Source organism: Brachyhypopomus gauderio, chromosome 11 (assembly GCF_052324685.1).
Source record: "Brachyhypopomus gauderio isolate BG-103 chromosome 11, BGAUD_0.2, whole genome shotgun sequence".
Taxonomy (NCBI): Eukaryota; Metazoa; Chordata; class Actinopteri; order Gymnotiformes; family Hypopomidae; genus Brachyhypopomus; species Brachyhypopomus gauderio.
This window is the reverse complement of record NC_135221.1, coordinates 13,230,949-13,247,506: the sequence shown is the minus strand read 5'-3', so window position 1 is coordinate 13,247,506 and position 16,558 is coordinate 13,230,949.

Sequence of the window (16,558 nt, the reverse complement as noted above, 5' to 3'; positions counted from 1 at the left end):
AGACATATAGAAATCCATAGACTCTTCTCTGAACCTAGTGTTTGCTGTATAACTCTCATATTTGCATGAGAAATGAAGATCATGTTTGAAGATCAACTATGTCAGAATAAAACTACAAAACAACAACAACAAAACAATAATAATAATATGATAATATCAACCATGCTTCTTAAAATAACTGCCAAATAAGCAAGCTTTTGAAGTCAGACTGTTTTCATATTTTCCAGGTAATATGGGAGGAGTTGCTCAGTGTGACTACATTATTAGGTAATTAAATATATGAAATAAAAAGTTGTAATCATTAGCAGATAACAAAACAATACATTTTCCCAGTTTCCATCTAGGGTTTCAGTACTCCATCTATGTTGTCTGTAGTGATCTACATGGGTGGAAGAGGCAGTGTTAAGTGTACCACCTCCCTGAAACAGGGTAAAGGGTGAAGCCATTCTATTATGCATGATGGTGTAATGTTAATAATGTATAATGGTAATCCTATAAGACTTTATAGACTATAGTAAATGTCAAGTTTGCTATCTATTTCCTCATGTTTGGCACCAGTCATAATAAGCACCAGTGCCATTAAGTTCACGTAGCATCCGGCGGCTACATCTTTTTCCCGCACCTTCACCGAGGATGGAGGAGGTGCTGTGGGTGTGCAGGAACACACTGTGGCCTGCCAGAGCTCCAGGTGCTCTTTCACCAGGAACCTCCTCAGAGGCCTTTATCATATTCGCACCGCAGAACATTCGTGATGTTTATATGCAGAGTCCTCTAGATGAGTGCCTGTGTATTAGCTTGTGTAAGCCAGAGAGAGGGTTCATGAGAGCTCATTTCTGAGATCTTACGAATGAAATGTACATTAGTCGTGCGTGTCTGATGTACAGAGAACAACGGCATACACCCACACACAGACCTAATGTGTTCAATGCACCTCTCCATTAAGACATTTATGCAGTCAACATATATGCAAATAGTAAGTATACTTTTTCAGTGGTTCTAAACCCAATTCCATTAACTATCATTACCTTTTAAGGCATAGAATTTAGATTTCACAGGTAAAAATAAATGGACTTGCATAAGTGTTTCTGTCTCAGACCCCTTGACACTGCTTTCGCTGTCAGCATTAGTCAGAGTGCTGTGGCAGTATCTGTGTGGGCAGGCAGCCTCGTTAAGAGTCCAGGCAGATGAGACTAAAAGCTTCTCCCCTGAAATCCAGCCTCTCCTGTGACAGTCATACATTAGCAAAAAAAAAAAGCATTATCCCTCACTTTTGAATGTGTGACAAAGGTCTTTATAAATTTAAACTGTGTGCATTCCCCTGAATCCCTCCCTGCCCCCAACAGCAGTGGGAATCAGCACAGGACCTTAGTCACAGGTCATGTGGTTTAAAGTTACTAATAGCTCCCACCAATGGCCTTGTGCTGCCTTGTCTTGTACGCTTTTTGCCCTTTTAGAAGCCCTTCCCCGCAGTGGCAGAGAAAGCCCTCACCCCCAGGTGGGGAGTGGAGGCGGACAAGGCTGCTCCCTGGAGGCCGTAACTGGAGGCTTATCAGTGCCTGGCGCTGTTCTGTAATACTCCTGTGAAAGGCCTCCCCCAGCGCCTCCCAATAGCCACCCCTTCGGACAGTAGGCTGAATGGGAGAACGCCATGGCCTCACTACAGCCCACGCAGGAAAGGACGAGGGGGTGGGAGCTCGGCAGAGAAGGGGAGAAGCCTCAGGAGTGAAGCTACTTGCAGTGAAGTGAAAGAGTCAGAGAGTAAGAGAGAGAGAGAGAGTCATTGAGGGAGAGTGGGGGGGAGAGAGAGTGGTGGGTGTGGGAGAAAGAAAGAGAAAAAAGAAACAGGAAAATAAGCAAGGAAAATAAGTGCAAACAAGAGAGAGAAAGACAGTGCAAGAGCATGAAATAATAAAGTGAATAAAGCTGGGGGAGAGAGAGAGAGAGAGACAGAGAGAGACAGAGAGGTGGTAGTGGTTGTGTGGGCGTGTCAAAGTAAAAGGCGGAGTGAGTCATAGAGGTGGAGAACAGGCCCCGGCTCTTTTCTGGGGTCCCTACACTGCGAATCATCTCCCTGGCGGGGGCACGGGGGGAGGGGGGGGACACGCCCCGACATTTGAGCACAGCTGCCTTTTTGCACGGTCTCAGTGGGGCACAGGGCTGTGGCTCAGAGACACCGCACAAAGCCAAAGCAGGTCACTCCAGTTCACCAGCATTCAGCCCTCGTCACCACAGCATTCTGGATAAGCAGCAAGGCTTTATTTGATACAACTAAGACAAAAAAAAACAACAACTCAATATCAGTGGCATACTTCTAAATCAACAGGCCACTGACTAAGTCTTCCAAGTACCACATAGCAGTCCTTCTTTACTGTTATAATAGTCAATAATAGTCAACTGTTCTAGGTGATTCCAGCACTTTCAAAATGAAGATCTTTGTGTCTGACTGCACTGAAAAGGTCTAAAAACCTGTCTTTCTCCCGTGTCTGACTGTACTGAAAAGCTATCTTTCTCCTGTGTCTGATTGTATTAAAAAGCTGTCTTTCTCATGTGTCTGATTGTACTAAAAAGCTATCTTTCTCATGTGTCTGTACTGAAAAGCTGTCTTTCTCCTGTGTGTGAGATTGGACTTTGGGTAGGATCTGCCAACTTGGAGACATCAAAAGGGGGAAAGGCTGAGAGCCAAAATTGTTCAGTTCAGTTGGATGTCTTTGCTGATCAAAGCCCCCTTTGAATAAAATGTACTTCAAACCTTAATTTAACACTACGTTTAACACATAATTTACATAGGTTTGTTGCAAGAAAAACACGTAATACACATTGTAAATAAGTAGGCTATAAATACACAGTGTAACTAGGCTACTCAAGATTTTAGACAACGTGTTACACAACGACATCACAAATTGAGATTTATTCTAACTGTGCTGTCATGACAGTATAATCACAACATAACATATTCATCATAACAGCACGGGTTTTTACAACTAAACTGTATTCGATTAATTTTATTCACACAGCCCATACAATGGATAACTTTTTCACCTGTAGCACATTTGAAGCGAGTGACTGCAGACGCACAGCAAATAACTCTGAAAACGTTTATGTCCACCACTGTGACAGCAGGGTTGCCAACTCTCACGCAATGAGCGTGAGACACACGCATTTGACCGTCTTCACACGCTCACACGCCATTCATCCGATTTCTTACGCTGAAAAAATCTAGTTTATTTAGCACTGATCTACATCTATGAGTCAATGAGTTACTAGTTCGCCAACCACTGGCGATCGATCGATCGCGATATAATACTTAATTTGTGTCCATTTTACACCCCCCCCCCCCGCTAAAACCATATTAAAACCATATATAAACCATATTAAATAGCTAAATTATTTAATTATTACTATGCATTTTTGTGCTTTCATTCATTTATTTTCACTTTCATTTCCAACTAACGTTATTTGGTAGTGCTATAAACCTTTTTTGCCTTTCATGCTCTACTGGGCAAGCGGTTGTTACTGTCTGTTCGTAGCATCAAGCCATTCTCTATGGGACTACTTTTGGGGGAGGATTTAAAAGGTATTTAATATTTTTCTACGACCCAATCACAATGGTGATGTTATTCGCGAGCACGCTCCCTGTCGTGTTCTATTGCTTAATTCACAATTATTATCCCTCCATGTGGCAATTTGCAAGAAAAGCATCATTCCTGAAAACATGTTTGCTCAGGTTTTGAGAATCATGCCAACTCCCAAACCTTGTTTTAGGAGCATATAGGGTATGGTATAAATGATATATCCTTACTCTCGATTGGTAAAAAGCTTTCCGAGACACAATGAACTATCAGTTAACCATTTGGTCGCCGTTTGCACTGTGTAGGGCAGTTTGGTATCATATATTCAAGTCTCGTCTTGCGAGCTACACATTAGTGCAGCTCGTGACAGCTTATAAAAGACTCCGTGGTTGTTCTTGGCTGTGACTGATGGTGTGACTCATATGTACCCCCATGTTTGAAAAGGTAAGTCAGTAAGCCTGAAACAGAATTGGCCTACTGGGTTCTTATTAAAGCCAAAAGCCACTGTAATGTGGGGGTGGGGGGAATCTATGTGAATATTTATTAAGGTTTTTAAGATGTATTCCAGTTACATGAATGAAAAGTGAAATGACTTATGAATGAAAAGTGAAACAACAGTTCTACTACTGAATTTCTGCAATTCATGAAAAGTAAATCCCAGCTCAGAACATGCATCATCCATATTAGATATCAAAAGGTGAAATTCTTAAATAAAGGAATAACTTACTGGATCATCACAATGTAGGCCTCTTAAAGTTTATGTAAACAGTGAATGTGTACCAGAATAACAGTAAAGCATTCATCCGCAAGTAGAGTTCATTTTGTAATTTTTTTTTTTTAAGTGGGGAAAATTGAAATGACCAAACAAACAACCATGAAAACCACCTGGGTTTCATCTGAATGTTATTATTATTATTATTTCATGAAGCATTGGAAAACTGTTCATGGAACAGCTTCACTGAGCCCTCTTTGAGATATGAAATAACCATATTCATACAGACGCCCATGTATGAGCACTTGACCTTAACACTCATCAGTTTAAACATTCACTTGGAGTTCGGCTCCAGTTCCAATGAAAAAAACTCTGGAGTTTATTTTGAAGGTGTGGCTGAGAACTTGGCCCAGTTCCCAGACCAGGGGCAGCCGCTGGAACAGGGAAAAGCTGTTGAAAGGTACACCCTTGCACACACACACACACACACACACACACACACACACACACACACACACACATACTGCAATAAAAAATTAATTTTTTATCAGGACATTTTTCTGAAGAAAGAGTGGAACAGATAAGCATAATAAAATTGATTATACTGATGTGGTAAAATATCTGGACAATGCAGGCATGCAACCGTGGTTCGAGTCTAATACCCAGTTTCTCCAACAATCACTCAGGTTCACATCCGCTGTCTAGATCACATCAGCTGCTCTAAACTGAAAACAACAAAATCAGCCTCACAGATCATTACGAGAGATGAGGCACAATGGCTTTTAAACTCCATAGCAATCAGCAACGAAAACTACAGCTCTTGCTTGGCCATGTTTTCACAGGCTGTTCGATTTATTTGTGGTTTTGGAGACAATAAACAAGCTTTTGTACCACTTCAAACATCTTAGGTTATGCATGATTGATGTATTGACACTGCAGTCTTCTCTTTGGAGACTCTTAACCCGGCTCCCCGCATGCTCTAACCTGACAGTGCGAAACACAGTGAAAGGGAGAGGGAGATAGAGGCTAAAACCTCTACAGTTACACAACAGTTTGTCTGACTCTCTAACCTTTTTTTATGTAATTTTGAGTACAGAACATCTACAATTCTCTTTTCTTTCCAAGACTGAGCTGTCCAAGTTGAACTGGCCAAAGCCTGCACACAGATGAAGGCACGGAGGCCTGAGATATAAATGTTTACAAAGGAACACTTGCACATTCTTTGAAATACCTGGACTTCTCCGTAAATGGCAGCTAGAATGTGACATTGATATATATTAGTAAGACAATGATAAATACATTTTAAACAGTTTTATCAAACAACAAACACATTTATGCAATATTTGTGGAATTAAAGTCAATGCTATACAAATATGTAAAACGTGTAAACTTGTAAACCCCTTTCTAACTACCTGAACCCTCTTTAGTGGTAATAGTGTCAGCAAAACAATTTCTATAGACTCTGTCCTAAACAGTAATTATGAGGTATTTTGGCATATTCTCATATACAAGACAGCTTCAGTTTATTAATAATTACTTTGGAATCCCTTACTTAAATGGACTGCTTCACATGACATTCCCACATATATTTAGGGCAGAGGGCAGGTATCTGATTTTATCTTTTCAAACTACAGATTTTTTTATTAGAGCCATACTACATTAGCTTTGCTTGTGCTTTTTGAATTCTGTGTCAAACTGCATTTCCCAAACTCTTTGGAGTTCATATCAGGTCCTCTGACATTCTCCCTCAGAACTTCTTCCACTTGGACTTCACTAGTCTCTGAACCTCTTTGATCTGTCCACAACCTGAGGATGTTCTGCAGTCCTACGGCTGTAGATTCACACCATTGGACTTCTCAGTTGCGATGAAATATTGATGCTTGGTAGTATGCAATGTGTAATATCCAGTTTTCCCAAATATAATTCCACCTTTTGTCTCATGGGCCCACAGAGCAGTGGCATGCACCACTACAGATGATAACAATCCAGCTCATCTTTAGAAAACTTGGGAAAGGCAGCAAAGGTTTTTCTTTTCCTTTTGGAGGACCCATAATCTCAGATGTTATCACATGGAGGGGATGCCTTCAGTTTCTTTGTAGTCACTCTAGGGACTTCACGTGCGTGAGCTTCTTGTGTGCACTGATCTTGGTAGGATGCCCTCTGTTTTGCAGATTAGCAATGGTGCTGATTTTTTTTCCATTGGCTGCCTGACTTTGGACTGAAAGAGGCCAAAGTCTTTAGAAATCACTTTGTAACTTCCAGTCTTATTAATTTCAACGTTCTCTAAAATCTCTTTTGATATGCACCATTTTATATCTATCTATGTATCTATCTGTAGAGATAAAAACATTTAGTCAAGTACACAAAGCACAAAGCAAAGTGCTTCTGATTTAATATGAGGAGGAATCAGTTTATATATGCAAATGTAGATGTTTAAATCACCACATTCATTCCATGGGGTTCTAAAGTTCCAGTAGTGTAGATCTATTTCTATTCTATCTATTTCAGTTCTATTTCTTTGAATTTCCTAATTTCATTGCTGCCATAGCTACAACTGGCTATACAAAGAGATATGTAGTTAATACAATGTCCATTAGTATTAAAATGCCTTGACACTGGAAACGACATAACGACATATCCTTAATCCTGATGGTACCATGAACTAATACTGTAGAGGTCCAAGTCTTTAGAAATCACTTTGTAACTTTCAGTATTATAAGTTTCAACCTTTTTTTTAAGTTCTCAAAAATCTCTTTTAATTTAGTGCACCATTTTGGAGATAGTAGTACAGAAAACCTTTGTGAAGTGTAACCAATTTAATCAATCAATAGATCGATCGATCTATCTATCTATCTATCTATCTACAGTATATATGATTTGAACATTCATTCATTCATATTATTGAAAGCCATTTATGCAGACTTATCAGACCTATCATGTCTTAGCATAATGATAGAAGGCACCAATAAATGTTTGTGTGCATGTACCTTTTATATCAGGGTTGGGGAATATATTCCACAAAAGACCAGAAATCGAAGAGGAGCTTCATTTTGTGCTTTGTGTATGTATCCCACAGAGCTCATAAATACCACCATAGTTATCACAACCCCAAGAACCTCATTTACCCTCTCTACATGATGTCCATGGTCAAAGCCCGATCCGTGCCGCGAGCACTCCGTATCTCAAGCATGGCTCGACTCAAAACTCCATGTTTAAAGTCTCACAGAAGACAAGAAGACAAAACTCCAGACTATTCTCTGTCCTGGCTCAAAGATGGTGGAACAATCTTCTATTAGCTGCTCGGACTGCAGAATCTCTTGCCGTTTTCAAACGTAGACTGAAGACTCACCTATTTGTTGAGTTCTTAAATTAGCGCTAACTCAGCAGATAGCACTTGTTGTCGTTCTTAAATTGTATGTCTACCCATCTAAGGTTATTTGCGCTTCTTGGTAAAAGTTTAACTACTGCTTAAGTGAGCTTGTTTCAATCAAAGCAATAGGTAATGACATTGATTCCTGTAGTTTAGTAATAGTCTGGCTCAAGGGTATCTTGAATTCTGACCTATCTGTGCTATTATCTAGGACGAATTTTGTGAACAGATGCAAAGCTCTTTGTAAGTCGCTCTGGATAAGAGCGACTGCTAAATGCCCTAAATGTAAATGAGCAGTAATCAGGTGCTTCTGCTTGGGTTGAAGCACAAACCTGTGAGTTATCTTCTACTCCACCATTTCCTCACTGCTGGAAGGGATAAAAACGGCATAATTCACAACATGGTGCAAAGAGCATTTCTATAACCGTGTGCAAACACCACAAAAACAAAGGAGATTAGCGGCAGAAAATAAGCGAGACTTTATCTGTGGAGCATGACCGAGATGCCATGATTGACCTTCTTAGACTTTTCATTGCGCACCAGAATTCTGAACTACTTGTTGAACTGATGTTTATCCAATATGTTCTCTCTTGTTATCTCATCTTTCACTCCAGACGTTAGTGACACTCAACATAAGGTTCATGAGCCTGCAGGAGATTTAAAGCGCTTGATGAAATTGAGATCAACACTATGGTTTATTCTACTCACTTTTAATTAGGATATCCTTGTAGTTGACATTTACAACAAAATCCATCACATCCTGTCACATGAGAGGACGATGAGACTGCATGTTTGTTATTTTTCACAGAAGGCTGAGAAGGGCGGTTGCAGGGAGGAGGATGCCAAGAAATCAGCTCCGAACATACTTTAATGCAAAGGACTGATTCCACACACAAAACGGAGAGGAGAGGAACCACGGCGCTGCTCGGAGTGGTTCAAAGCAGCCTTTCAATATACTGGGCACAAACAAGATCGGCTCTCAGAATTATTACCTTCAGTTACAACAGAGGAAAAAGGCCCATGTGATCTGATGCAAAGCAAGAGCAGAGTTTCATTTGCATGAAATCTTTATAAAGTCCTTGATAAAGGAGATTATATATGATGGTGTGAACGTCTTTTGTCTCATTGTAGTACATGTGGATCTAATATACCGGTAGTTCTTGTAACAAATAGGTGCAGAACACCATTTTACAAAGTGACGATGAATATATTTGCTCATTTGTTGTATCACCTAGACTGAATGTGTTCAGAAAGCTATCTAATGGACCCACTGTCATAAAATCCTCATTTCCATGTGAAAGCTGGGCCATGAAGGCCCAGCAAGTAAAGCGGGTTAAAGGGTTTGAGCTGCTTGCTCTAAGGCCAGCCGTGCTCCGCATACCAGAGAACATGCAGCAAATAAGCATGGCAGGAGCTCGAGGATGGCGGCACAAAAGGCAGAAAGGATCTGTGCAGTGTACGAGACTATGAGCCTTTCAGCAGATAGCAAGGGGCACTTTCTGTAACAATGGTGGTAGTATCGGATCTTTTGCGGAGTTTACAGTTTTGAACATGTTCCACACATAAACAATAACAAGCCCATAAAGCCAGGATGAGGATACCTAGGATGCATGTAGTACAGCTTTAAAAATCAAACAGCTGCTCTCTGCTCATTTTGGTGGTTCCCAGACAGCAAGTAATCAAAAGATGTATCATTTGTAGCATCCTTTGAAGCTGCAGAGATCTAGAATTAAAAGTTACTTAGATTTTTCGCTCATGCTTAATCTGTATTTCCTTATATCATAATGAGAATGGTCTAACAAACTTTTAATTCTAGAAAATCATAATAATGACAAGATTGTAATGCGTTATCCAGCCAATAGTAAAGGTACATGGACACGGCCCTTCCTACATCTTATCCAATTAAGCACCTGTAACTGTCAGTACATGTAAATGTAAATGTCACAAAAATTTAACAAATACCTCCTCTTGAGAAACATTTATGCTTGCTTGTCTGTGAAACAAATTCACATGAAGCTAAAATCAAGTGTTTGTCTTCTGAGCAAAACCAATCGTTTAATTTCTGACCAGCAGTTTAATGAGAGTAGCACCAATTAGGTTTTCAAGTTGGGATGCAAGGGCTTGATGGCATGCACAGGAAGCCCTGACCGGGAATAAATTACAGCTGTCAACCCTGGAGATGGAGAAGGAAACCGAACAATCACCTTTGTGACCTCCCTAGAGAGAAAATACTGTGAACGTTGAAGAGGAGAAATCTGAATGATTGAGTCACGTTTTGAAACATGATTTGTGAATGACAGCTTGTCATCCAATATGACACCAAGGTTTCTTGCATTTTGTGATAGAGTGATCAATGAGTTTTCAAAAGAGAGACAAGATTCCTGTGAGGACTGAATGCTCCGGGGATGTGTAGCAACTTGGTCTTGCTGGGATTCAGCTTTAGGTGGTTGGCTGACATCCCTGATGAGATATCAGTCAAATATGCAGAGATTCAACTAGAAACTTGCCTGACAGCAGGTGTAAAGGACGGGATTAGTTGGGTATCGCCAGCATAGTAATGGTAGGAGAATCCATGGGAGGAGATTATTTCACCAAGAGAGTGTAGAGAGACGACCCAACACTGAGCTTTGTGGGACTCTGAGAATTTCCAAGGAGAGGATTTGTAGCACTAATAACCAAACAACATCAGCTGTTTCTAATGTGGTTCTTAGTGCCCCCTGTCCCTGTTGAATCTGCCTCCAGGTATTTAGTGAATAAAAATATGGCTATATATGAGCAATTCCACTGATCGGATTGGAAAACACTGGTCAAAATATTGCAATGGAAAAGGCTCAAACTGCTTTTGGTAAAAAAAAAAACAATTTAGCTGGACACACAAAGCCAACTCTTCCGTCCTGCAGAGCCCAACGTTCACCTGTCATTCACACTACACTAGATAACTACACAGCATTTCTCATATTGAAATTAAACCAGTGAGAGACGGCTGTGTTCAGTAGAAAAATCATGAGCTAAATGCATAAACAATGAATCTAAATTAGTGGTGAGAGTCACCTAAGACCAGATGTTGGAGAAAGGCGTATTTGAATGTAAGCCCCATTAAGTCTTAAGTTACTACTTAAGACTCTACATCTCAACATCGAGCCTTCACCACTGCCTTCAAGATTTAAGATACATGTGATAAATTATATCTGAAAGCCTGCGATATTCCATTCTTAAATGTGACTCGTCACACTTCACACGTCACGAATTCCGCTCTGACATTAATAAAGTGATTGATCTATCTATGTACCTTGGGGAAAATGACTTCCTAATGTGTACAGTAGCACTGCTTTCCTTCTTAGACCTAAAAGGTCTTTTAGGCGTATGATGACTTAAGACTAATTAGTGGTGGAAAATACTAGTTCTTCTGGCCAATGGTTAGGGTTCTTTGAGTTTTCTTTTGGAGAATATTCAACCACTAAATGTGTTTTTTTGTTTGGGCTGTATGTTTCAGCATCTCCAGTTACAGATTAGTTATAGATGTTGCTGTAGGTGTGAGTTTTCAGTCATTCAGCCATTGAACGTGGCTTTTAAGGATGGGAAATGGACTAGTGGTGCAAGCGGTGGCATAAGTTCAAGATGACACGAAGAGCCCTGGGTGTGACTGGGAGAAATAGTTGCAGGTGGCAAATCTCCAGCCAGATGTCAGTGACTGCCTCACCCCACATAAACATGCTGTTGTTGATGGATCAGCTGAAGTGGTTCTACCAGACAGTCCTGCGACATGGGAACTGTACTGCACTCTCTCTCAGTTTAAGTGGCCAACATAGAAATGAGCCTCATGGCAGAACTATGCTTGACTGCTAGGTAGCTGGAACACTGTCTTAAGGTCTGTGCTAACTGATGGGCAATAAGCCAAGATGCGACTGTTCCTCTTAATCTGGTTAATCTGATCTAAGTTGTTAATGAAGTTCCTGTCAGCACAATGTCTCGTTTAGCTCTGCTCTCATTGGACAGCAATGTTGAGGGATAATAACCCAAAACACAAAGTCAAGGTAACCTAATAGTTTAATGGGATAAAAAAACAAGGCTTTTAAAAATTTCAAATTCAATCCAGCATTAATTTGACTTAAAGACAGAGTTCATAACTAGCAATATAACAAATAGCACAGGCAATGTATATTTATTTCTCAAAGAGATGTACTGAGAAATTTATGATATGTCCTTGCATCTGACATGAACAGGCCAGAACAGACCCTGTGATTCTCATAAAATGCAAAAATTTTATTTACACATAGAAAAAAAAGACAAGTACCGTACAATGTTGACTGGAAACTGTCAAATCATCTTTTACTCATCCTGCAAACATATTTCCTGTGCTCACAATTATGAGAGACACTGAATTTGAAAATGTTAAAAGGGTTTTCACTGCAATAAATTCTAGATCTTAAACATTGTGTGAGCAACAGGACAGATTTGAAGGTCTTGCCGGTCAGTGAATATATTCACTTACTATGAATTTACACTGGAATCTGTAAAAAAAACTAAATTGCATAAAAAAATTCTCAAATTATTTAAAATCTAAAAGGCTTTAAAGGTTGCAGGTCAGTTTTGCACTGACCAAAATGTTGAATGGGAAAGAGAAAGAGAATTTTACTCATTGTCTTTAAAAGTAGCAATCCAAGAGAACCAGAGAGAACCATTGTAGCACAAACCTAACAATAATAATAATAATTTTACTGATTTTCAGCACCTATTATGGCAAAGCTGAAGTCTTTGTGAAGGTCTTTCTGAAGTCTTTCTGAAGGTGTTTCTTAAGATGCCGGGTAGACAATTTTCAATTATTACCATTTTTGCTAATAACTTGTTCTTGAATGTTATCGCTATAATCACTAGCCATGCTATTTTCACATTTATATTACTTGTATTATAGTCTCATCAGTAGAAGCAAGACTGCATCTGCAGACCTGCAACATGTTATAAACAGGAACCAGACAGCACACATGCTGGCCCGCAGGCCCACACATTAACAGTGCAGTTGTGGAAATCCAGATGCTAGCAAAACGCTTAGCGCGTAACCGTTGGGAGAAAGTCTGCACATCAAAACACGATAACTGAAATGCCATTGAGCCAAATTAGTTGCATAAAAACAGCTCAATGGCTTGAGAAAATGTTAGCATTTTAGAATATATTATTGTGGCATTTGCACGACTTGTTTACACCATGCTGAAATGTGAACATGTGAACCTCAAATTAAAGCAGTACTTCACCCACGATGCTAACGCAGCTGACAACCAAGGAATGCTTGTGAAGATCACTAGTGTCAACTCAACAGCACAGCACTAAATGGTTCCGGGTGGCTTTTTGTTGATTTGCCATTTTAGGTGAAGGATCTCTGATTATGCCAAAACTATTAATAATCTTCATTGACATTTAGCACAGCCTCACAGTTTCTTATCATATACCATAGGGGTTTTCAATGAGACAAAAGACACAAAACACTAATATAACAGGATTTTTGTCATCTCATGACCAAACATGTGAATGCGTGTGAACTAAGACACCCATATGACCTCAGGGGCTGAAACCATTACTTAACGCAATTTTTTTTTCTTTCACTTTCAGAGATCTACACACAAGTCGTCTACCCAGTCTGACCCCCTCTTTAGTCCAGTATGTGAAAACAGTTCTCATGCAAATGAACTCCTCATGAGGAATTCTGACTGGTGTGTGGTGCAGGACACAGATGCTAACCATTTAACCCTGAACATCCTAACACCTTTTCCAGCGCAGACAAAAATTTTTACACAGAGGGCAAAGGTCATCTTGATGTCTCCATTTTGAGTGTTAAACCTTATATCTGATCACAGGATTACTTAACTCTAAGGGGAAGTCTGTTTAGTCTCTGGGTATTTACAGTCCAAAGGCACCGATGGAGTCAGCTAACAATACAGTTAAAACACAGCAACTGAATTAACAGTGGCTGAAATGCCTGACGTTTCTGCTGACGAGAGTAACTAAAGAACGAATGACGCACTGTTTTTTCCAAAGACTGATGATAGGGGGTGGGGTGGGCAGTCATGGGTTTTGGTGAAATTACATTTGCATTGAGGGTAAATATAAAATGTGATTTATGCCCTAAGGATGTGCATGTCACCAGATTATACACATTAGAGCAAAAGTCATGTGTATCCCTGTCTGCTTGGGACATCAAAGTGTACGGTTCCTTTTTTGGCTGGGCAGAGAAGTCATTCAGATGCCGTAAAAAGGCGATCTTGCTCTCAGGGTCCACTGGCTGCACAAACATACTAACAAATTCAAAAGGGTAACTTATAAACATAATCTACAGCTGGATTTATGAGACAGACCTTGCACGTTCTTGTTACATTGTTGCATTTGTATGAGATTCAGTCAAAGAGCTATTTAAAGCAATGGCATGTTTCTGGAACCCTTCAATGAGTCATGTGGGATTCCAGCTAGATATGCCAAAAGTTCAGATAAACTCTTGCTTTTTGCATGCAAAACCATCCAGTTTGATGGCTGCTACCCCTGCCAGTGGGGGCATCGTTGTGATTGGCTGGTTATTTATAGGTATGGAAACACATCATATGCAATGACAAACTGGCTGAACTCTGTGCTACACTGGGGCGTTTGGAAGGTGATAGGACAAGAGCAATCAAGCCTAAGCACATGGTTAATGGCCAAGTGTGTGCCTCCGAAGGCCCTATGCGCTGCCAATAGTCCTTACTGCCACAAGTCTCCATCTACAGCTGTGGCAGAGCTATGGAGGCAGAGTCTAAATGCCGGCATGCAGACTCCCAGCGTGCACCCCTGGGGAATTCCCACAATTGTTCTGGTGAAGGTCCTTACATCGTTGTTTACAAGACCCTCTAGTGACCATACTGCCAAAAATAACTGTCCTCAGTTCAAATGCAGGAAATTGTCACGGACGCTCCAGCACTGATGCAAATGACGTTGACTACGCTGAACAATAACATGAATTCACAACGTACTGCTCGTCAGCGTTCACGGGGATTTTTTGGGTTGCCGACGAGTCGTCAGACGAAAAGCACTTGATCTAAAATTGTCTTGTGACATAATCACAGGCAGTTGTTCATGTTTCCCACGCGCAGCTGAATACATCTTATGTATCACAATGCATCATTTCTATCAGTCGCAATACAGGACTTGAAAAATAGCACAATGACACAAGATTTATGCTTTTCATTAGACTATCAATCTATTCACAATTAAACTGATTTAGAACGTGTTATATTTCATTTCTATGTTTGTTAAGTTTTTACTATTATTGCTTGGGTGTGGACGAGGTTTCAGGACTGTGAGAAAGAAAAGATATCTTGGCCCAAGCTAGATTAAAATAAAGAAAAATGCTAAAATAAAAAAATTAAAAAACACACCCATGTGATCAATCACTTTATTGAATCAGACATCACGGGTGCTTGGAGATTACAAATCATCTTGTGATTTTTGAACAGTGTAAAGAAAGAAATGAAAGAAAAATCTCAGAAGAAATTTCATCCTCAAATCCCTCTACCAAGAATACTTCATTCATTTTGTGACCAAATGATCCTTTTACATTTTTATTATGTTCATATGGCTGTCTGTGAGGTCTATTTTTCTTAAAAGATATGAGGCACACTGGGAGATCTCCTACATTCACAAACCTCTCAACAGAAGAAACAGACCACTATATTCTTTCCCTAATAGGCACAGTGTCTTTTTAAATACAGCAAGTTATGTAAAAATGCCATCTCATCCATATCAACATCTCCAACTGACAAACATCTCTGCTCCGTGTGCATGTATCATTTTTCACAAGATATGTTTCAACATCACTTAACACATTTTCACCATATCAGGATCCATCACACAGCTGTCACCAGCCCAGACAGTTGGCAAGACTTCTTTCAGATGCACAAGCAACTGTGCCTGTGTCTATCAGCCACGTACCAGAGCCTTGCACAGCCTGCAGCTGAAATATTAAAAATGTTTTACAAGTAATACAATTACAGCTGATAAAACAGTTAGGTTTTCCACTGGGAGTGTAGCTGGAACACTGACAGCTGTCAAGAGAGAATCACTAAAAGATCAATATTTTGCATGTACTTTGGAACCGCCACCTTCTGTGTGGATCCCGAAACCAAACATACCATTTCCGTCCCACCATCATCACTCATCCAGCGTTGGAGAGGAACCAGACACGTACCTTCGCGGAGGCCTTTCAACAACAAGCGTGTTCTGGAACACTAATTACACACTGGAGATTCCTATTGGTTCCATTTATGTAGGAAAATAAATTCCAAAAGCCTTCTTCATCGGCAGCATGTGCTGTGCAATAAGAAAGGCCTCAAACAAATCGACTCGAACTAATCCCACTGTTCTTTCAATTACAAACGACATAAACAGACCTAGTAGGACTATGTGATCTCTGATATCGGGAAACAGGAAACTCGAATGAACTTCCTATTAATGAAAGTGCACTTCAAATACAGTTTTGTACGTCGATTGGATCCTAGTGTTTATCATGCATGTTTGAACTGCATGCCGACTCATTACAACAGTGTGTTATGCTAGCATGAGGACAACGCCCCCTATAGGAGCAGTTCCATCACATTCTGCCAACACTTACACTTTTCTTCTTTACATGTGAGCACGTGCGCACACAGGCGCACACACACACACACACACACACACAATCCTTATGTTGAAACAACTACCGTCATTTGTGTTTGAAGTAAGGGCAGGGCAACACAGAATGACACATACTTAAGACATGCGACTAGAAGAACACACGTCAGTCGCTGGGACATCAGATGGGTGTGAAGGTGGTAGCGAAGACTCAGACTTCACGCGTCTCATAAACAAACACAGAATGGTCACCCATGAATACCAATCCGTCACCTGACG